Below are 8,366 nucleotides of genomic sequence, written 5' to 3' on the forward strand. Positions count from 1 at the left end.
TTGTGATGTCCATGTCTGGCACGCCGGGATCAAGCTCTGATATATCTGCACTGTGAATGTGTGCTCATGAAGGAGGGAAGAGTCTGGAAACGCTGAGAGCTCAGCCATCTACTTCCTGCTCACAGGCTCGTCGGTCTCACCCCGCGGCCGCCGTCGTTGCCCCCTGGGCGAGCTGTTTTCCTGTGCTCTCTCTCCCCCATCTCTGATGGGACGTCCTCTCGCCGGCTCAGAGCTGCAAGGGGCGTTTATCTCTGACCCGCAGGTTCGGCCCCGCTGTCTCAGCTGCCAAAACAGTCCCATTCAACATTGTGCTGAGTTCATCAATGCTCCACTGACACACACACACACACACACACACACACACACACACAAACACGCACACGGATAAATGCATGCAGACACAGGGACACGCTGCAAAAAATATCCACCGTCTATCTGTCTTCTTAGCAATGTTCATTAAAGTGGGAGGGAATGTGACGTCGTCTTTGTCGCGTCACCTGAGGGGAGAAACGATGGTTTTCGTGAACGCCAGTGAAACGTTTCGATGAGCTCACGCGCCGTAACTCAACAACACTCCGAGCAGAGTGATGCTGCAGTGAGCTGTGCCGCCGAGGCCAACTACAAATCTTTTTTTCAGTTGAGAAATCTAGCGTTACTGATCAATTAGTAAGTCATAGATTACATTCCATTTTTTTACAATTTTCTATTGATGTTTTTTCTAATCTTTGTTAAAAAAAAAAAAAATTGACTTCATCTCTCTGATAAACATGGAAAAACCAGAGCCGGAATTCTGAAAACAGTTCCCTGAAAATTACAATGAAATTGTTGTTGTTTATTTATGTAATTGAATACTACAAAGTCTATTTCTGGTCATTAAATAATGCATTCAAAGGTCAGCTCTCACAAAGGAGCCTTTGTATAAACAGTCACGCTATCCCCCAAGGACCCCCGGGGGTCCCCAGACCCCACTTTGAGAACCCCTGTTATTAATAGTGAAAATCCAGCAGCTTTCCTGTAAGTGGGAGCTTTTGATCATTTCCTGGGAAGCAGAGAGGTTGTGTGGGATATAAAGGTGACCGTGTAGGTGAACACTTCTTACAGTGGACGCCAGACGCATTTGCAAACAACAACCTCACAAATGCTCGGCACGAAAGCAACCTCAGTCCTTTTGATATCTGGGGACCCCTGTGACAACTCCCACCCCCTCAGCCCCATCGCAGAGTGCCTATCAACCTCCGACAGGTCAGATCCTCTCACACACACACACACACACACACACACACACATGCTCAGGGGTCTCCAACCCGCGACCTCTCCCCTGTCACAACTGTCATTTGACTTCAGCGAGCAGAAACCCCTTTTATCAGAAAACCTGGAGCGCGGCTGTGACAAAGGCGAGGAACTGCCAGCCGCTGACCCCCGTGTATATTTAGCAGCAGCTTGGCAGTCGCCCATCCCAACTGTCGAGGCTGTCAGAGCCCTCGCGCTCACGCCAGCGCTCCCCCACCTCACTGTGATTATGGGGAGAGTCACACGGGGGGGGCCGCCATTGTTCCCTCCCCGTTTGTGTCCAGGTAACATTTTAGAAATAATTAACAGAATGACAACTCAATCAGCAGCTCACTTCCACTGCCCGTCTTCCAATAAGAATTCACAGGTGATCTGATCTGGGATCAGCTCTCTGGCTGTGGTGCAGGACAGGATTAACAGTTCAAGGCCTCATCTCCACTTCCTGCTGTAAAAAGTCTCCAGTTTTTGAAAGCCGTGACCTTTGACCCTGAGTTTGCGCATGGAGCCGGTCTGATATGAATTTCTTGGCTGGACTCGTCTCTGTCAGCAGTTTTAGAGGTGAATCCTCCTGGAGTGAAAGCAGTAAACTGTTCAGTCCCCAGTGGAGATGGAGGCAAAGTCCTAGAAATATAAAATAACCTGAGGACGTAAATTTGAAAATGTTTGTGTCAAAGCCCCCAAAAAACCCCTCCTCGCTCAGGTTCGCTGTTAAACGAGTTGATGCTCCTCACTGCAGAAGCTTCTACTGCTTCCAGGTAAGTTCTGTGCTGAATGCTCACTCTCTGCTCCAAGGAAAGAGCGCTTTGGCGACTTCCTGCTGCTCTTCAGCGGGATAGTGCCACACTTGTGCACCCACAGTGGAGGAAGAAGCTGCAGCTTCCTGATTCTTGTAGGCTGCAGGAACGTCTGCAGGAACGTAGAACAGCGCTGTCTCCTCCCACAGGGTTCTCAGGGTTTGGATCTGCACTGTTCGTCTGTTTGCTGCTGATTTCTAAATTTCAGACCAATCATGGACGACAAGTCAACCCCAGAATCTAAAGGCTGTTATTCTTCTCAGCCTCATTTTCATCTTCGTCCTCCAGTACACATCTGTTCGGAAGCGTCTGAAAGCCTCGTCAGGTTTTTCCGAGCTCTCTCCTGTACGAGTGTCGCTTCTCCTCAGATGGCGAATGTCTGGCCGTTTCATCTTTTATAACCTCGTAACCCTGCAGGCTGAGGAGGAGCGTCTAAATTAGACATTCAGCACGGGCGCCGAGCGAAGCAGGGAGCCCCGCCCTCGCAGGCTTCAACTCCTCATGTGATATGAAAGTTTGTGGCGAGAGAACTAGGTCTTTGTGTTAGTTTGTAGCTGTGTGTATTGATTGGCCTGCATGCACCTGCTGATAAAAGGAGCCTGTTTGGGTCAATGCAGCTCCAGCTGTGGGAATGATTCGGCGCTGTGTGTCATCCGCCAGGCCGGCCAGTCAGAGCCAGGCTTGTACGCCTGAAAAGGCCTCTTGTCTATTAGCATACAAGCTACCTTTTTTGCCCCTGTGTCGCCTCAATGCTGCGAGATGTGTGCTTATTGTAGTGAGAGGGAGCGCTCCAGGCCTCCCTCGCTTACCTTGGTCTAACGCGATGAGCAGTGGTGCAACCGTTGAGCTTTAGAGAAACGTTCTTCAGCAAGACGCTGCCTCGTCTGTGTCGTCTCCTCATAAATGAAGTTGTCATTAATCTAGTGAATATGCTTGTAGCGGCGATGAACGGTCCTCCCCGTGGCCTCGCCGCCGCGCTGGGATCAGACCTAATGGCTCCTCCACTCTGTGTTTAAATGCTCTTTTGGCCAGGTTAATGGGATTTCCTCTGAAAGGTCTGCGCTCGACATCTAAAGTGGTCGAGACAATCGCAATGAGCTCCGAGTCAAGTGTGATTAACCCGTTGACCCGCCTGTAGCCATCGCCCCTCGCCTCCCTCTCAGCGCCGCCGCAAATGTGTGCAAGTCAGCTCCCATCTACTTATGAGGATGTAAACAAGGAAACAAGCAGTAATGAGCGCAAGACTCAGGACGAGAGTGTGTGTGTGTGTGTGTGTGTGTGTGTGTGTGTGTGTGTGTGTGTGTGTGTGTGTGTGTGTGTGTGTGTGTGTATACGGCTTCATTCTAACTGGTTGAGTTGATACATCAGAACTACCACTCCTCCATCGACAGCGCTGCTATGATGGTCATCATACCGGCGCCATCATGGAGGCGGTGACTCTCCGCTGGCTTCGTTCTGCTTTCATTCTGTTGGTAGCCTGTTCGTTTGCTCGTAGCTGAAGGTTTCTCTGATCACTTCCTTCATTTGGAATCCAGCCGGTTGGAAGGTTCCTCCTTCAACTGGAACTTTATGGGCCGAAATGTAAAGGTGCATCAGAGTTGAGGGAGCGATCACGTTCCTCCCCAGGGCTTCAGATTTAGCGCATGCATCCATTCACCCTCATTCACTCACCTCTTTTGGACTAAAAGTTGTCGAACAGACTTGAAACACTTAGAAGAAAAAGGCTGGTTTCCTGAACAACGAAGGTCTCCGCCTCTCATACTCGCAGTCATGTGACTACATGTGTGTTGATCATGGCGTGGAACTGAATTCATGTTTGTAACGTAGACGCCTTCTTCTATCCTGCTAGATGATTTATTTGCCGCTTCCTCCTGGTGATACAACAGTCTCCGTAGCTCACACACGATGGTTCCTACCTATCCAACCCTGCAAATGCAGCCAATTGTTCCGCATCGATCCACACGGCGCCAGCGTCGCGGTAATCATCCGTTTGTGTGGGTCACTGTCTGTAATGATTTCACTCTTCTTCTACCCTCTGACCTTCACGTTGTGAAGACGTGTGTGTGTGAGAGAGAGAGAGAGAGAGAGAGATGTTAAATGATAGCTGAGCATTAGCCAGTGAACCATGCTTCTACATATCAGGAAGCAGGAGTGAGCGGCGGGCGGCGTGATCACCTCTGACTGCTTCCTGTTCACTCCTCTGAGCTTCAGCCACTCGAGCGTTCCTGCTTCTGCCTGTGTGAGTTTCTGCTCGCTTTCTTTACCTTTATTTATCCAATTAAGTCTTCCTGAATGTGACAGCGCTGTTGTCTGCTGGCTGCTGAAACTCCTATAGGAACGCAGCAGTCATGTGACCCGCCTGAACCTCTGGAACCATTTAGTGTTGCGTAAGTTACTTACGTTAACAGATTGGTGAATATAAAGAGATGATTGGTGGCATAGAAGTGGACGGAACTACTGTGTTGTCACTGTCAGATGTGACCATATTTGGAATAGAGGGTGGGGCCAAGGTGATCCCATGTTTTGAAATGATACGAGTTGTGTTTCCCTGGCCGACTGAGCAGCTGCTTCCGGCGTCTTCCAGAATATTCCCAAGCTTTGTCTCTGGACGTGAGTGTCATGGCCGATACTGACTGGCTCAGTAATTCCTCAAGACCCAGATTTCTCTGGATGGAGACGACTTCCTCTGTGCTTTGTGTACTTTCTATTTTCTTCAAAATATGGAAACCCACCTGGATCACATTTGGACACCTGGGAGTTTCTTCAACATTCACGTTTGACAGTGTCTGATCTCAATCCAGTCACGAGCCCCGGCAGCAGGTGGTTCTTCTGTCTGTTCTTTGGTGTAAAGTTGAGGAGGACCTCTCCAGCCAGCGGAGATGCTGCCTGTTCTCGAACTGCAGAGGCTGTTAATCAGGATGCTAATGAAGGTTTGTGTAGATACGTCTCCGTTCCAGGAGCTAACAGTGAGTTTAATTACCTAACCAGACAGCATCCTTTGTGGCGGTTCCAGCAGTTAATATCTATCAGGTAATATCTCAGCCCAGAGCACATAAAGCACTCCTCAGCCAGAGAGTTAAGATACACCTACTCTCCCTGGAAAGTTGCCATCGTTTGTTTTAATTGCGCCCGTTCTGATGTGGCTTCAGTTGTCAGGAGATATTTGGGAGGAAATCTTCACATGCTCACTTCAAATGCCCCAGGCTAAGGATTTCCCCTCCCTGTTTGTCAAAAGTAGCTTCCACGATGACAGCTACAGCACACGTGTGAGAACTAGGTCACACAGTATTTAGAACCGTTACCAGCCACTGCTTAAAGAGCTTGCTCCTGCCCACCTTGTGTGTTAGGGGAGTGGCCTTAATGGCGTCGGACAGCTTTTATTCCACCGAGCAGAGAGAATTCAAACCTGCTGACACAAATGACAGTGGAAGATAGATGCCTGTTAAAGTTCCCCGCAGGAATCCGTGAAAGAGTCGCACTGGATGGCAGTGAACCCTCTAGAACATGGACGTTCTCTGTCCGTTGTCCTGTAATGTTCCGTCTGCACCGTAGCCCTCGCTAAAGTTCAGCGTCTGAAGTTGCTGTATGGGATATTTTAGCTTCAAAGAGTTGAATGCATCAACCAGATGTGATGGAATCGTGTTTTTAGCCCCCATGCTAGCTTTGCTTTGGACTACAAAGACGCCTCATCGTTGCCATGCTAGCTTCCTGTTGGAGTACATAGAGTTTATTTTCTTGCTATCCACAATGTAACATTTCAGTCATTTCATCAAGGTTGTTTTCTGTAAACAGTGAAAACTGTGAAAGTCCATTTCTTCTTAAATAGTGAGTTTCACTTGAGACGGCGGTGAGAAGCTTTTTTGGGGTTTCCACCAGTTGGTTTCCAGTCTGTACTGGTGGGAAAGTCTGACGTCCCGGACAGTTTGACTGTTTAATTCAGTACAGCTGAGGTCGACTCCGCCGCTCAAACCCTGAGAAGCATTTCAAAAGAAATTCCTGCGTCGGGGTCTGCCGTATTCAGTTACGAATGTTTGCGTTAACTGTCGCGGCTCAGAGTGGGTGACATAATATTTGACAGGAGACGCCAAGTGTGAGAAACTCTGTGTATAAGTGTGTGTTTTGTTCTCCTCGGGGTGTAAAGGTATTAACTGGTGAGAGAGGCTGAGAGTGTGTTGATTGACGGGTTGCAACACATGCTCAGGTACATGTTTGCTTTTGCTGCCTGGTTCTGAAAACTCCTCCGGAAGGTTTTTCGTCGTTGCTGCAGAAGAAAGTGGTTTTGCTGACGTGATCTGGTTCTAGATCAGATTCATTTTCCCGCATTTCTGCGAAGCTGGGATTTTCTTTTCTGTTCTGTTTTAAATCCGAATTTCTGTTTTTCTGTGTCCTGCGGCACACGAGGCAGAAGAGGAAAAAAAAGTAAAAAGCTGATCACAAATTTAGACGTAGTATTTTGAAAAGTATCAGTAATACACCAGATTTTTTTCATAAAAATTCCTTAAAGTGAAAACGTGAATTTAAAATTTTATAATCCTGCTGACAATAAGACAACAAAGTGGTAGTGAGCTCTCCAATAATATTGCAGTATTTCTGCGTATTTCCACAGCAACTTCATAAAATACTTCACGTTATTTTAATTTCAAGAATTGTAAAAAAAAAAAAAAAAACACGGTTTATATTTTTGTATTTTAGCACCAACATAACGGTTTGCCTCCAGACGTGTCGTTCATGTGTAAAATGCTAAAAGAAAGGATGAAATACATAAAAAGAGAGTAAAACCTATGTTGCCTTTTACCAAAGTAAAATACAGACACGATTACTTTCAGGACCGTATACAAATACTGTAAACAAGTCCTGTCCTGGGAGGAGTGGCACTGGTGGCACGCTCTCCGGGACCGCAGCCTCAAGTTTTCTCCTGAAGTGAATATGAGCCGAAATGTCGTCACTTAGAATTTGATTGTCCTTAAAATTCCTCCGAGGGAATTCTGAGGGCGCCGAGACATGCAACACACACACACACACACACACACACACACACACACACACACACACACACACTATCCCCCAACAGGTGCAGAAGAAGATCAAGTTGCAACACCCCCCCCCCCCCCCCGCCCGCTTCCTTCCCGCCTCCCTCTTTCTCAAATTAATGCCAGCAAGAGCGGCTTTAGAGACATTTCTTGTGTGTGTGTGTGTGTGTGTGTGTGTGAGTGTGTGTGTGTGCGTGTGCGTGCGCACACACAAGCAGAAAGGAGGGGGGGTTGCTAATAACCAGGCAAGGTACACTAATCTCCGATGGCAACATTTGGTTTACCTTAAGCTGGAGGGACAGCTGTATTAAAAGCAGGAATTATCATAATCAGTTCAAACTCCATCCTCCTCCCTCCTCCTCCTCCCTGCTTCACCTCTTTGCATATAAAACTTCCACATTAGGCTTAAGAGTACAACGGCTTAGCTGCTGTTCGCCCTACATCTGTCTTCCCTCCCCACCACCAATCAGAGAGGAGCACGGAGGGAGGGAGGGAGGGAGGGAGGGAGGAGGTGAAGGTGGTTGAAGAAGGAGATGGGGAAGAAGATGGAGGATGAAGAGGCAGAATTACAAGTGAATAGGATGGAGATAAGGCGACGTCCCGGGCCTGCTGGGCGCTTTAAACCACATCCACCACAACCTGAATTAGGATTCCACGCCGTGACCATCGATGACCTCACTGACAGGACAAAATCACCCTGCAAATCATCTTTATTGTTGGGGAAGTTGTACGTTCCCTGATTGCAAAGTGGTATTCAGGTCGCAGCGATGTCATCAAGCAGCAGCAGCAAATGCTAATATTAATATTTGATGAATGGAATCATTTAACTCTTAAGTTTATGACCAAGGTTGGTGCCATTGGGTGCGACGAGAGGAGGCGAATCGGCGCCTGTCTCTTTAAGACCCGCCCCATCCTGATTGGCCACCTCCCAGAAGCCTGCTGAGGGGACTTCTACATACATTTACCTCATTATTTGAAACTTTGCTCATGTTTTGTTTTGTTTGTTACGAATGTCTAAATTTGCCGTGTGTGACAGAGAATATGAAGTCTTGATGATGATGATGATGATGATGAAGGGCAGGTGACAGACCTGCTGAACACGAGGACACGCAGCGTGACAACCCTCTGAATATAGGTGTGTGTGTGTGTGTGCGTGTGTGTGTGTGTGTGTGTGTGTGTGTCAGACCTGTTCCGGCTGCAACAGCTTCCATCTGGCTTTTTTTTTTTTTTTTTTTTTTTTGCCTCTCTCCGA

Source organism: Aulostomus chinensis, chromosome 1, assembly GCF_037954235.1.
Source record: "Aulostomus chinensis isolate RoL2024-O1b breed Wild chromosome 1, RoL_Achi_v1.0, whole genome shotgun sequence".
In the NCBI taxonomy this organism is placed as follows: Eukaryota; Metazoa; Chordata; class Actinopteri; order Syngnathiformes; family Aulostomidae; genus Aulostomus; species Aulostomus chinensis.